Source organism: Nilaparvata lugens, chromosome X, assembly GCF_014356525.2.
Source record: "Nilaparvata lugens isolate BPH chromosome X, ASM1435652v1, whole genome shotgun sequence".
Taxonomy (NCBI): Eukaryota; Metazoa; Arthropoda; class Insecta; order Hemiptera; family Delphacidae; genus Nilaparvata; species Nilaparvata lugens.
Genome location: NC_052518.1, coordinates 46,959,093 through 46,974,145, shown reverse-complemented (window position 1 = coordinate 46,974,145; position 15,053 = coordinate 46,959,093). Strand labels below are relative to the sequence as shown.

Here is a 15,053-nt window from a genome sequence, read left to right as displayed (position 1 = left end):
GGTTGAATAAATTTATTTGAATGGACAAAATAAATTGAAGTTGAATGATTAATTATGCTAAGGATTTTGATATGAAATTTTTACAATGTGACACCAAAGTTCACCATCGAATCTCGCTTCACCATCGAATGAGGCGCGCTCATTGAAAACATTTATCGACCATATGATCATGGAATCACGTATTTCTTATACTACTTTATTTTCGTTTGTGGTTAGGTTACTCTTGTTTGTTACTAAGGTGGTGATTGTTATTTCAAAACAATAATGTATCTATTAGGTTTAAAGATGAAACATAAATATTCACACTTCAAAAAAGTTCTTCAGTTCTTCAACTCCCCGAATCATCTCTACTCACATTTTAGTAGAATATCTTCAATGAATGCCGTTGGATGAATTAGAAACAGAATACAGAATGTAATTAAGTCATTGAATACCGTAGGCTAATCAAAAACACTGGACTTACAATATCCTGTTTACCCAACAGTGACTTGAATGATTGAAGTTCAGCATTTCAGGTAAATGTAATGTCTATATAATATAACTTAATCACGTTTTAAAGAATGTAGTATAACCTTATACATTTCATGCGGTAGGCTTCTAGGCGCTTGGCCAGAAAGGCCAAATTGACATGTTTACTCATGTATTTACCAAAAACAACATGCTGAAACTATATTTCTACACTAATATAGAGTATAATATATCATTCAGAATCAAACTTGAGAATATTTGGAACTGGACTAAATAATACACATTAAAATTTCATAGAATGTCAGGTTAGACTTAAGTTTGTCCTGAGGGCTGATCACTAGCCTAATCCTTGATCAGTCATTGGCCTATTAACTTATTTATTTATTTACATCAATAGAAAAATTATAACATATAGAGGCTTACAGCTTTGATCGCATAGACAAATTAGTCAATAAAACAAAGTAATGGGCACCTTATAAGTATAGGCCTAAGCAAAGTTTTGCTGCATAACGTCTGTGTTTTTGGATAGGAGAATATTAAACTGTTAGTCTCGGCTGAAGTATACAGTTTGTGAGGCTCATTGATGGCTCAAAATACATATCCAGACAAGTGATATTGCCATTCCTACATTTGCTGATGACTTCCTGTAGATGAAGTATTATTATAATTGAATCTTATATTATGTTATAATACCCATTCTATTGTCATTTAGACTAAATTTAAAATAATTCTGTTGTGGAATGGTTACAATATTTATTTTCAGCATTAAAAATACTACAGATTTGCACAAACAAACATTTGATTGAGTATAGGACATGTTCACCGTTTATTACTGACTTTTCACATTCTATGGTAACTGTAGGTAAAATTTAATGTGCAATACGTGCACAAAGTTGCTTTGCTGCACTCAAGAAACCATTATTCCGCACTCGCCTACGGCTCGTGCGTAAACATTTCTTTCGGTGCAGCAAAGTGTCACTTTGCGCACTAGTTGCACAAATAACTATTTTAGCTTCGTTTTTGTTTACAGTTGAACTAACGGGCAAGTTACAATTGCATTGGGATGATGACCAGATCCCTTTCTTCTATTTTGGAACAAGAAACTATCAATGTCATCAAGGAAGAGATACTAATGAGTATCAGAAAAGAAAATATGCTCAACTTAGAGACAAAATGGTGAGTCAACAAAATTTTTCATACATTTGTTTTTCTATTATTATTATGATACTAATTAAACTGATATTTGATTAAAACATACCTCTTCTAAAGAAATCTCACTCTTTTGAAGACTTATTTTCAGAATTCATTCTGAATCATTGTACTTCTAAGTACGAAAATAAATTTGAAAAATATGAATTAATTTTATCTATCATTAAAATGATCTCAATTTAATTAGTCTATTATACTTAATATGCCACTACAACGATGAGTGCTGCCGTTAGTTTTACCGTATGGAAGGTAAGTCACTGACGGGCAGTGACTATATGGCTCATTGCAGACCACTCTTCAAGAAGCTAAAAATGCTTACTGTTGTAAATCAGTACATTATTGAATGTCTGGTTCGCATCAGAGACAGAGCTAGGAGTGCTGATACTCGTGGTGAGATACATGGCTATGGAACCCGTCAGACTCACCTTATCAAGATGCCGTCTAGCAAGGACTCAGAGGTGTTATCCTCTCATTGCCTTGAGAATGTTTAATAAGCTACCAGAGTGGGTCAACAATAGTGGAAGTGATAGCATAGAGTAACAATAGCATAAGTAGATATCCCATGGTATAGGGTGTTAATGTCGCAACTTTTACTGTTATCTCAAGCCGATTACTGTTGATTATTGTCGATTTTTACTGTTTTGTTGGGGTGAGAGTGTATGAACTCTGTGTATGAAATATGAGGACTACCAGTGTCACACAGCTTCATGGAAAAGAATTACATGAACTATCGGCTTGAGATAACAGTAAAAGTTGCGACATAAACGCCCTATACCATGGGATATCTACTTACGCTATTGTTTCTCTATGGTGATAGACAATTCCGAGCAGTTTTGAAATCTCTCTTGGTGGAGCATCCATTCTATAGCCTGAGTGAATTTCTTGATAGTGAGATGACATTTTGAAACTTTTTTGTGACATATTTTATAAACCCTGGCACAGTCTATCCAGCAGCTCTGGTCAATGACTTAGAATAAAACTAAACTAAACTATTCAGTGCCCAGGCTTATCCTTTCCTTAAATTATCTTAATCTCAAAATTGTTTTGAGGGAACCGGATACCCTTCCAGATTCTCAAATGGATGAATTGAATAGTAGTCTAGATTACAGTATTATTTTATTTTCCTTGTTGTATTTTATCCTATCATTAGTTTTGGCCTTGAAGCATAAGCATAAATAAAATGGATCATCCTCATGTTAATCATCTACGTCTTATTACTTGTATGAAATTTCGCCCAATCATGGTTCAACAATAGCTAAGAACTTTATTACAGAGCTATTTTTTTTTTTAATTTCCATGGAATTGGAGAGAAGGACTTTCTCATTGCTATGTTGGTTTGGAAAAACGTTGTACCTGCCAAAACAGTTATGTATATATTTTTTCTTTTATGCACAAGAGGATCATTGTTTCATCAAAAGATATAAAAAATCTGGTGTGGTACACTCACACAACTTTCCTTGCTCATTGAACTGGGAGCCTCATTCTTAAACGACAATAATTTAGAGAAATAACATAATGACGATTGGCGGCAACATAATTATTTGAAACTACGATCAGACTACTGTATATGTGTGTATATAATAAATTATTTTCAGAGTACTTTTTCCTTTGTGTAAATTGTGAAATTCGATGATTTTTCAAAAGTCGTCAAAACAGCTGTTCTACAGATGAAATGTCTCGACTATGTGTTATTTTTATAGACTGCTCTACCTACCTACCTCATGCACGAGAAGGAGGTTACAAAGTCCATTTCTCAAGGATGGGGTGAACCCCCATTAGTTTCCCAAAAAGGAGACTCATGCCAGTTGATAGAGCTGATAAATAACTATACAGGGTATGAATTTGAAAAAAAATCGGTCAAGTTATTTTTGAGATATCGTGAAAAACATGGTTTTTTAGTAATTATCCGCCATTTTTCTCAAGAATATTACGGAGCTCCTGCAATTTTCCAAGGAAAAAAACTCATGTCATTCGATAGGGCTTATGAATAGCTATCCATGGTTTAAATTTGAAGAAAATCGTTAAATCCGTTTTTGAGAAAACCGTGAAAAACCTGGTTTTTTGGTCATTATCCGCCATTTTTCTCAAGAATATTACAGAGCTCATGGAATTTTCCCAGAAATGAGACTCATGCCAGTTGATAGTGCTTATGAATATCTATCCATGGTATGAATTTGAAGAAAATCATTAGAGCCGTTTTCGAGAAAAACGTGAAAACGTGGATTTTTAGTCATTATCCGCCATTTTTCTCAAGAATATTACGGAGCTCCTGAAATTTTCCCAGAAATGAGACTTATGCCAGTTGATAGGTCTTATAAATAGCTATCCATGGTATAAATTTGAAGAAAATCGTTGGAGCCGTTTTCGAGAAAACCGTGAAAAACATGGTTTTTTAGTCATTTTCCGCCATTTTTCTCAAGAATATTACGGAGCTCCTGAAATTTTCCCAGAAATGAGACTTATGCCAGTTGAAAGGGCTTATAAATAGCTATCCATGATATAAATTTGAAGAAAATCGTTAGAGCCATTTTCGAGAAAAACGTGAAAAACATGGTTTTTTAGTAATTATCCGCCATTTTTTCCGCCATCTTTAATTGAATTTTATTGAATTTCTTATTGTCGGGTCCTCATGGTCCTCATGGACCTTAAGTTTAAAATTTCAAGTCGATCGGTTAATTAGGAATGGAGTTATCGTGTTCACAGACATACACACACACACACATACACACACACACATACACACACACACACACATACACACACACACACACACACACATACACACACACACACAGACCAATACCCAAAAATCATGTTTTTGGACTCAGGGGACCTTGAAACATATAGAAATCTTGAAATTGGGGTACCTTAATTTTTTTTGGAAAGCAATACTTTCCTTACCTATGGTAGTAGGGCAAGGAAAGTAACAAGCTCAAACCACAAAAAAGCTTGGCTGCCCTGCCAGGATTCAAGTCACAAGAATCATTAAAATGTTCCAGTACAAGGTAAGCAGGAGTCAAGTGAGCTATAGTGAGGTCCACTTTATATTGGCAGTGGAGAAAGGTAGGATAAAACATTGCCGATCCTCTGTCTTGTCAATGCCTTCTACAGATGGTAGCTGATACAAGTTTATTGATGTAATATTAACGGTTTATCAAATCAAATAGTTAATTTAAATAATAAAACTTTTGATTTGAGTTGATTAACGGTTTATTCTCCTTTAAAATAATCAATTATATTCTATTAAGCAAGAAATTATATTTTTCAATAATTTCATAATGAATTTTTATAATTAAGATGAAATATTTAGTTAATTATTTATTCTACATTGTTAAAAAACGATTTGGCAACAGAGCAAAGCATAAAGAAATAGCGCTATCCGCTTTGTTGAATGATGTCATTATAACGTGGACCTCACCATAGTAATTGCTACAAATTATGAATCCATCAATACATCATTATTTTGCCAACCTGAATAGATTGGTAGTTTTGTGAACACAAGACCCAGTCATTGCTTGTACTGTCTATTTGTACAATACACAGTGTTTACCAACTTCCTACCAATACTCTAGGGCATCTTAACAAATCTTTACCTAATTTTTCTCTACTGGAGTGAAATAAATTACAGTTATTATTAACTTAAGTAACATTAATATTAGTGTTTGAAATAATCCAAAATAGCTTACAAATGACATGCAAAGCAGACGGAGACTGCTGCATTGTTGTGGCAGACTTTAGCCGCATACCTTGGCATGCACTGCAACTAACCCCCTATCACTAGAGCTGCCATATCTCAGTTAATATTGGTTCAATCTCAATAAATCAGTTACCAATCGTTTACTAAAAAAGTTATCCTTGTATTTTTTTGTAGAACCAACGGTTTCTGAGTTATTTAAGATAACTTACATTTTTAACTTAACTTTACATTTTAAATGGTTGCCATTCTGTTTTATGAATTTGAAAAATTATCGTTATTTTTGTAGCTTTGTCTAGTTGTTATGAATGATTGTGCAATGCTTCAATTTCGTGTGCTTAACCATTATTTAGAAAAAAATAATAAGTGAAAGAAGCAAAATGGCCGCTGTGTGAGTAACTGAAGACTTCCGGACAATTTAAATAATATGATATTTAGATATGTTTCTTACCCAGGAACAATGCTCTAGAGTATTGGTAGGGAGTTCGTAAACACTCTGTATAATTGATTCCTGCGTTTCACAAAGAAACATTCTAGGCATCAAAGTTTCTAGCCCCACTAACTTATTAGAGACAGATTATTATTTTTTTTCAATTTTTGTGTTATGTTTTTTTTTTAATTTTTTGTGAGTAGATGTTCTTGTCTCTTTATTGTAATATCTCCTCTGATAATATTATTATTTTAGTAGTATAATCTTCCATTAGGTAAATTTTTATAATATATATATTTTTTGAATATAGTAGGCTAAATCATACTCATGTAGAGACTCTGGTCTTGTGAGTATGAAATCAATCCGACCCAACCCGCGCAAGTCGGTATACCAACAACATGGTGTGCTGTTCAGCACGGCATAGCTATACATGTAATGCTAGCTAATGTATAGCTGGTGATTCTAAATCTGATGATTGTGAAAAATGACTGCTAAAATTACATGAAACAACAAAATTAATTAAAAAATCCCAAAGCATCAAGAAAAAATAGATTACGGAGGGTATTAATTCTGGTTATATTTTTTCAGTTAACTGGATTGATCTCAAAGCCTGCTAAGGACAGAGTGTCTCGACTGATCAAGAAAAAGGTAGCAGATGGAGTCCTTATAGGTGAAGAGATGTATTTGATGAAACTCCCAAACCAAGATGACCACAAATATCACTTACAAGGATCCAATGCTGCTGCAGTGGAACCAGTTGATCAACGAGTGAGAGATCATATTGAAAAATTGGTTTGTCGAGGAGAGGGAAATCCAATTGTAGTTTCAAAACTTTTAGGAATATTCGTAGAGCAGGAACTACAAGAAAGTAATCATCAAAGACGACGATTCTACCCAGACCTTAGAACAGTACGTAATATAATATCTACTGTGAAAGGCAAATTGAAAAAAAGCCCATCGACCAAGTGAACACAGAGGAAAAGCTGAAAAAGCTTGATTCCAGTCAGCAGGTATTTTTCAGACCATGCACTAGTATGGACAGTGCTGAGGAAGATGGTAGTAGTTTGCAAGAATGCAAACAGAGCAATCTGCTCTTTGTTTATCAAAACAAAGAAATGGCTCATTTATATAGAAAATATGGCATGAATACAATACTATTAGATGCAACTTACAGGACATGTAAGTATGCCCTACCGTTGTATTTCATAGTAGTTGAAACCAATGTCAACTACCAAGTTGTGAGTGTAATAATAACTCAATTCGAGACAATTGAATCTGTAACAGAAGGGCTGAAAATATTCAAAAGATGGAACCCAGATATTCACCCCAAGTACGGGATGGTGGACTATGCGACAGAGGAAATAGACAGCCTGGAGGCTGTATTTCCCTCAATGAAAGTATTTATTTGCACATTCCACAGGGAACAGGCGTAGGCTAGATGGCTCTCAAAGGGAAGCAACTCCAATATTCCAAAACAGGAAGCTATCAAATTACTGCGGCAGGTTGCAAACGCATCAACAAAAGGTGATATGGAGGCTGCTCTGCGGATATTGAGAGCATGGGAAGTGTATCGGACTACTAATTTAAAGTCATATTTTGAATTGACTTGGTACAAAGAGGTTGAAAGGTGGACATCATCAAACAAACCGTTTGACATGCACATCAACACAAATAATGGAGTTGAGCGTTTAAATAAGGAACTAAAATACAGTCACTTGGAGGGATACAAAAACTGTTCCCTTTCAGAGTTGATAGACGTTCTAATTTTCCAGTTCCTTCCAGAAAGGTATGCTAGATACGTTTCTGAAAACCTGATGATGACTCCCCAATATATAAAATATGGCGATAATATCCCCCCATATCTTCATGGAAGGCCGTAGTGGCTGATAGACCATGTCATCTCTAGGCTTTCGTTGGTCAACAATGCCTCTGCTGAGGAAGTGATTGAAGTGGATGAAGGTGTATTCAAAGTCTGTTCAATGACAACAACACCACAAGTCGAATATAATGTGAAATTTGATGCTTTGGAAAAATGGTGTAGCTGTACATGCGCAGACTATTCCAAAGAAAGGTTAGTTTGTAAGCATGTCATACTGGTTGGATTTAAATTCCCGAATTGGAGATTAGAGAGGAGATTAGAGAAGTGGCTTTTCAGTAATCCGGTATTCAAGTATGATGAAAATTTGGTTACTGAACAGCCAAGTGAGATTGGAGCTGACTCTGTAGAGAAGTCAAATTCATCAAATGAAAATAACACCGAAGAGCAAAGTCAAATTGCAGCTGATGTGACAGACAACTCCTCAAGTGGGTATGGAAAAATTCCATTGAGGGGTAGCAAATGTAAGAATATTATAAACGACTGTAATGCTACAATGCGTTCGATCACATCGGCTCTGTGGTATGTGGAAGAGGAAAAATTGCTCCAATACCAGAAATCTTTAAAAGAGGTGTTTTCTGAAATATCTTCCAATATTTCAGTGGATAACAGGTGTGGACTACCCATTGAGCCTGAGCGTCCTTTGAAACGACGTTATGCTCCTAGCAAAAGTGCTCCTGAAGAGGAATCCGCTAACAAGATTGTAAAAAAATATTATAAAAAAATACGTCTTAATCGACACAAGAAGGCTTCGAGTGGAAGAGTATAGGCCTTGTTGCCGATCTCATGAAATCTGCCTCTAAAGTAGTAATATCTTCAATTGATACATAATAATCAACACATTGCATATTTGATTATATCAAATCTAAACTGTATTAATCAAATCTTACTGTATTAAATGATAATTATATTAAATATTTTCTAACACTTGAATTTTAAAATATTAAGGTCATGCTTTATGCAGACTGGTAGCTAATGCCTTAGATAATCTGCCTTCAGAGGCAAATTTCATGAGATTATAATAACTATCAAATTTTATTCGCATGCACGTTGGACATTGTTTAATCTTTTCCTTATTGTGTCTATTATAGTATTATAATTACGTTTAGCTGTTACTTTCCCTGCCCTATTACCATAGATAATCTCAAAGATTAATCTTTTCCTTATTGTGTCTATTATAGTATTATAATTACGTTTAGCTGTTACTTTCCCTGCCCTATTACCATAGATAAGGAAAGTATTGCTTTCCGAAAAAAATCAAGGTACCCCAATTTCTAAATTTCTATACGTTTCAAGGTCCCCTGAGTCCAAAAAAGTGGTTTTTGGGTATTGGTCTCTCTCTCTCTCTCTCTCTCTCTCTCTGTGTGTGTGTGTGTGTGGTGTGTGTGTGTGTGTGTGTGTGTGTGTGTGTGTGTGTGTGTGGTGTGTGTGTGTGTGTGTGTGTGTGTGTGAGTGTATGTGCGTCTGTGTACACGATATCTCATCTCCCAATTAACGGAATGACTTGAAATTGGGAACGTACAATATAAGGATCCGACACGAACAATTTCGATCAAATGCGATTCAAGATGGCCGCTGAAATGGCGAAAATGTTGTCAAAACAGGGTTTTTCGCGATTTTCTCGAAAACGGCTCCAACGATTTTGATCAAAGTTATACTTAAAATAGTCATCGATAAGCTCTATCAACTGCCACAAGTCCCATATCTGTAAAAATTTCAGGAGCTCCGCCCCATCTATGCAAAGTTTGATTTTAGATTCTCAATTATCAGGCTTCAGATACAATTTAAACAAAAACTTTCGAGTGGAAAAGATTGAGCATGAGAATCTCTACAATTAATGTCCAGTAACATTTTCACCTAAAATTAAAAATAAGCTCGAAATTCGAGAAAATGTGATTATCCAATTGCAAACTGTTGGCAACTGTTGATTCTATTAAATGATTCACTATAAAGAGATAGCAGACCTCGTGTGTCTCCAGAGTTATTGCCCTGTCACCAGCTGGCTCAAATCTTTGAATAGTAGACTTGAGATGCGCGGGAACACTAGCGTTACGTGATCAATTTTCATAACGGCAAGGAAAGTTGTGTGAGTGCGCCACACCAGATTTTTTAGTATTGTAATCATAATCAAGCTGTAGAGTAATAATTCTAATAAATATTTTTTAGGACTTGCATTTTAAAGTATTACGTTCATGCCTTATGCAACATGGTACATAATAACTTTAATTGTATTTTTTAACTTACATGTAGGTATGATTTTCAATTTTTTTAAATGTGTGTTTTAGATAGACTCCAGTTATAATAGATTACATGCAAAGGAGTTTTGATGAGTGATGATTTTTATTGGTATGTCATCGTAACCAGCTGACCACTTTGGTCTTATCGAATATATTAATATTTTTGCTTAAGGACTTATAATCAATGAATTGGATTGCACCTAAATTTAGATATTGAAACCTTTTCCATTATCTCATCTTGCACGTCACTTTTAGTTAGATGAGGAATGATATGAGTGTGAATAGTCATTTTAAAATGTTTTTCATGTGCTTTTATAGTTTTCTTTACAGTTTATATTACTTTAATCTTTTTTGTATTGCTGATATACATATGAATAAGTTTCTCATGTTTATTGACAATCTCATCACCAACTCATTGAATATAATTTTGTTTTGTTCTTACTTTTCTACCATAAAAAAGTGCAGATCAAAATAATTCTTCATCAATTTTTAAAAGTATTGAAACTTATTGTCTACTGGACTCTGATAAAGTTCAGTCCAGTCCAGTTTATCTAGATCATTTTAAAGATGTGAATTTGGTACTCCCTACCAATTGTTTTAGTCCTTATACTTTTCACACTTTTTATTTGTGTTTGAAATATGAAAATTTTATCCGTCTTGGTCTGATAGAGCTGTTATCAAACATTCCACTAGAAGTTTTGTTGAGACTGGTGATGAAATTGTCTATCGCTGATTCACGAGTTTCAGTTATTCTAGTAGGGATTTTTTTAAAGAATGCCTAAACTAATTCATACTTCATTTATCAAATCTGATTCCTATTTGCCATTCCTCAAAACATCCACATTGAAATTTCCTCCTATTACAACATTCTGATTACTTTTACTAATTAATCAATCAATCAATCATTTTATTCAGTAAAATGCATTACAAAATTGGTCCCGCTAAACCTAAAAGATTTTACAGCAGGTGCCTACAAATAATAAAATACATAAATAGAATGAATGCTAACTTAAAAATAAACTAAGGAAAAAATTTTTTCATGAAACTGGGAGTTTAGAATTTAAAAAGGAGTATGAGGTATTAGATGAACTAAGGATGATTAATAGGGTGGTATAGGGTTAATGGAAATTGGAAAAAATGGAAAACTCAAAAACTTCAAATCATAAAACTAAATTAAATTTAAAATAAAATAAACTTGATACTCTATAGTAAGTAAGCATAAAAAAATATTAATCTTATTCAGAATTAAGGATAATACTAAATAAAAAATACAATAAGTGATCGGGAGTCTCAAACGTTAATTATCCATCCATATAGTATATGAAAATTAAATGATATATTAATATATATTATGAAAAATTAGATAGTCACTCTAAGGCGGCGGATCTTTGTTTCACAGATACTAAAATTCATTTTACCAGCAAACTAATATTTTGTAACTATAAAAATAAAAAAAAGCAAAAAATTGATGATTTTTCACTATCTAGTGTACATTAAAGTGTTGCAGTAGTAGTGTCACAAATTAAAATCATTCACAATGATAAGTTGGAAAATATCTTCCTTGGAATAATGGATGATGATAGGGAGCAAATTAAACAGTTTTGGAATAGTGTATTTCAATGATCTTTTTCCGTACAAATTATTATATCTAGGAATTGAATACACACTGAATGCTCTAAGATTATATTGAGGTATAGGTGCAAATTGTCGGTAAGAATAATTATTTCTGTACATTAATGCTAACTTATATAGATAGAATTTTTTTGGAGTGAGTGTGTGAAAAAATCGTTGAACGGATTGTTTATCATGAATTGTGAAATTTAATCGGTTAGATACGGACATTATACATTTGAGAGTTCTGAATTGGATACGCTCTACCCTGTCTAATAAGTAGTTTGCAGCACATCCCCAAGCCTCAATGCCATACCTAATTAAGGATTCTGATAATGATTTATAAATTAGATAAAGACAATCTGGTTGTATATTTCTATGTAAAAAGAAGATTTGAGCACTGATTGCACGTAACTTTTTCGAAATATGATCTATAAGTGATTCACATTTTAGTTTATCATCCAAGATTACACCAAGGTAACGGGTGTTATTTGTAACTTTCAAAGGGGTACATGTGCAGGGATCACCATTATTAAAATAAAGACACAATCATGATTTTTTATAACTGGGGGATTAAGAACTTTAGTATGGGGTGTTTTGAAGTGTAGGACCACTGTCTTAGATTTATTAATAATCAAGTTCCTATCATGTGACCATCGAAGAATATTATTATAGTCATCTTGAATCAATTTTTCGGCTATTTCGAAATTTTTATGGGCTACTATCAAAGCAGTGTCATCTGCATACATAAATAGCTCTCCATTTTTTATCACAGATGGCAATCCATTAACGTAAATGTTATATACAATAGGAGCTAGTATACTTCCCTGTGGTACTCCTACATCGCATCCATAAGATTGACTTGTCTATCTAATTTTACAAGAAACGAGCGGTTATGTAAATAACTCTTGAACCAATCATAATTGTAACCAGAAATACCAATTTTATTCAATTCATTTAAGAGAAACTGGTGATCTAGGGTATCAAAAGCCTTTGAATAGTCAATGAATATAGCTAGTACATGTAGTCTATTATTAAGATGACAGTTAATTACATTTGTAAATTCGACAAGAAGCTGTTCAGTGCCTTTTCCTTTTTGAAAACCATATTGAGAATTCGTAATTATTTCATTGGCTTTGAGGTATTTGTTCAAAGATGCAGATACATATTTTTCAAATATTTTTTCAAAGATTGGAAGTTTAGCAATAGGCCTGTAATTTGCTAGACAGCTGCGAGGTCCACATTTGTGTATTGGTTTGACTATGGCTTTCTTTAATGGCTCTGGAAAAATGCCTTTTCTTATACTTAAATTAATCAGATTGGAAGTTGAATTACATATTATTTCTTTTATCATCTGCACATCGAGAACCCTTATATTATCAATACCAGGAGATTTGTTCTTATTCAAGTTATTGATTATTTTCAAAACATCATCTGAGTTTGCTTTTTTAATATAAAGACTTTGATTTGTAGGAGTATGTATATTTTGCAATAGAATATGGGGGCATTTGTGTACAATATTGTTTACGTTCCTCCTGAATGATTCCGCAAATTCATCACAGATATTTTCCTTAGAAAACAAGCCATCAAACTCACGTAAGATAGAGTGGTCAGAGTCATCTCTTGCCCTTCGCCCCCAAATCCCATTTATGCATTTCCGTTCCTTGCATTTTGAAAGTTCATTATAATGAAATCTATTTTTTTTAATTTTTTATTAATTTATTCACTCTATTTCTGAACGCACAGTATTGTATTTTGAAAGTTAAACTATTTCTATTATTTTTCCAACGTCTAAATAATCTATCCCTCTCTTTAAGCTGATTATATAAGTCGGTTGTCATCCATTCATTCTTTAAGAATAGGGTCATCATTTGAACGTTTATTTTGATATTAACTAGTTGTAGCTAATTGATAAGCTTTAGCAAAGTTTGATGTAATAAAATCATATATTAGATTTGGAGAGTGCAATAGGTCTGTTATATTCCAATCTACATGATCTAGTAGCTCAGACAATAGCAATCTATCTGTATATTTATCTAGAATTCTATCAGAGTTATCTGTATCACTGCAGAGTGGAACTATTAGATGAAGATTACATCCGATAATGTAGTGGTCTGAAATTTTTACGTTGATAACGCTGGTGTCCACATCAACATCATCATAAGTCCTGACAAAAATATGGTCGATGCATGATGTAGTTATTATGTTTAACCTAGGCTGTTCACGAGTAACAATGGAGATATCTCTAATACATCCAAATGAATTTAGAATAGATTCGTAAAAATTAATATTATGATCATTCTTTTTAAAAAGATCTAAGTTTGTATCTCCCGCTATAACAAGGTTAGACCTATTATCAAATTCCAGAATCAAGTTCTCCAGATCTGAAATAAATTCAATCTTTCTAACACAATGAGGTTTATATAAAGCTATTATATTAAATTTATATCCGCCTATGGAAAGGTTAAGGCTTAAATATTCGAAATTTGTTATAACAGTTTGAGGGTTGAAAATATTGTAAGAGATTTCTTTTTTTAAGAAAATAGCGAATCCATGTTCATTATTTTTATAAGGGAATTTGAAGATAGATTTATAGCCTCGTATTCTAAAAGTACTGCTTATAGAACTGTCAATGTTTATCTCAGAGATAATTATGATATCTATTGGTGCATTTTTTATATTGAGCGAAAAAGTATCAACATTTTGTCGCCTGGATCGTATATTAAGGTGAATGATTCTAATTGTTTGGTTTATAGTGAAATTCGTCAGGTTTTGATTGATAACGCGATTATCGTTGAGCCAGCTATCTATAGAGAGATAGGATTTACAGGGAAAAATTTTCTGTGAAATCACACCATCATTATCAAAATTCATTGGAGGAGTTTGTTGCAGAGAGAATAATAGTTAGAATTATTTATTATATGAATTAAATTAATTTATCCAAGTCCTCGGAGGTTCTAATATTAATTATATGAGTGTTTTCTGCTTTTCGTGCTAGGATCCTACCATTGTTGGTCCACACAAACTTATAGTTCATTGTTTTGGCTCTACTTTTCGCTAGCGACAATAGTTTTTTATTGTATGAGGTCAAGTTCTCATTGAAATACACTTTCTTATCACTTTGGCCACCAAGCGATTCACCAGTTAGTCTTGCGGCCTTTCTTTTCTTCAACCAGATTTTTCTAACGTCTCTGGAAACGAACTGCACGATTAATGCTGGCGGACGATTTTTTTCACGCACTGGTAGAGGGTGAGCAGCACTTACGTCGTCGTCCTTTAAATCTATTTCAATTTTATCTGCAATTTTCTTCAGCAGCTCCCTAGGCTCCTTTTTCGAGGAATCTTCCAACCCATGAATTTCCAAGTTCCAACCTCTACCATATTGATCGAGATCGTTTAATTGTAGCCTCAAATCTTCGATTACACAGTCCTTGGAACGTAATTGTTTTTTAACTTCATGAATCTCTTTGGTGACTCTGTTATTTTCTTCCCTAATTGATTTAATTTCTTCAAGAAGGCTATCATATT

The 15,053-nt window shown here is 33.4% G+C and overlaps 1 protein-coding gene across 1 annotated transcript in view; it reads left to right on the top strand.

Annotated features, from left to right (window-relative positions):
* The first annotated feature begins 200 nt into the window (after positions 1 to 200).
* LOC111052507 (carbohydrate sulfotransferase 11) overlaps positions 201 to 15,053 on the top strand; it is a 98,778-nt gene continuing 83,925 nt past the window's right edge. Inside the window, exons 1-2 of the mRNA XM_039441231.1 lie at positions 201 to 515; positions 1,499 to 1,644. The gene's annotated coding sequence lies outside the window, so the exon portion shown is untranslated. The remainder of the gene's footprint in view (positions 516 to 1,498; positions 1,645 to 15,053) is intronic.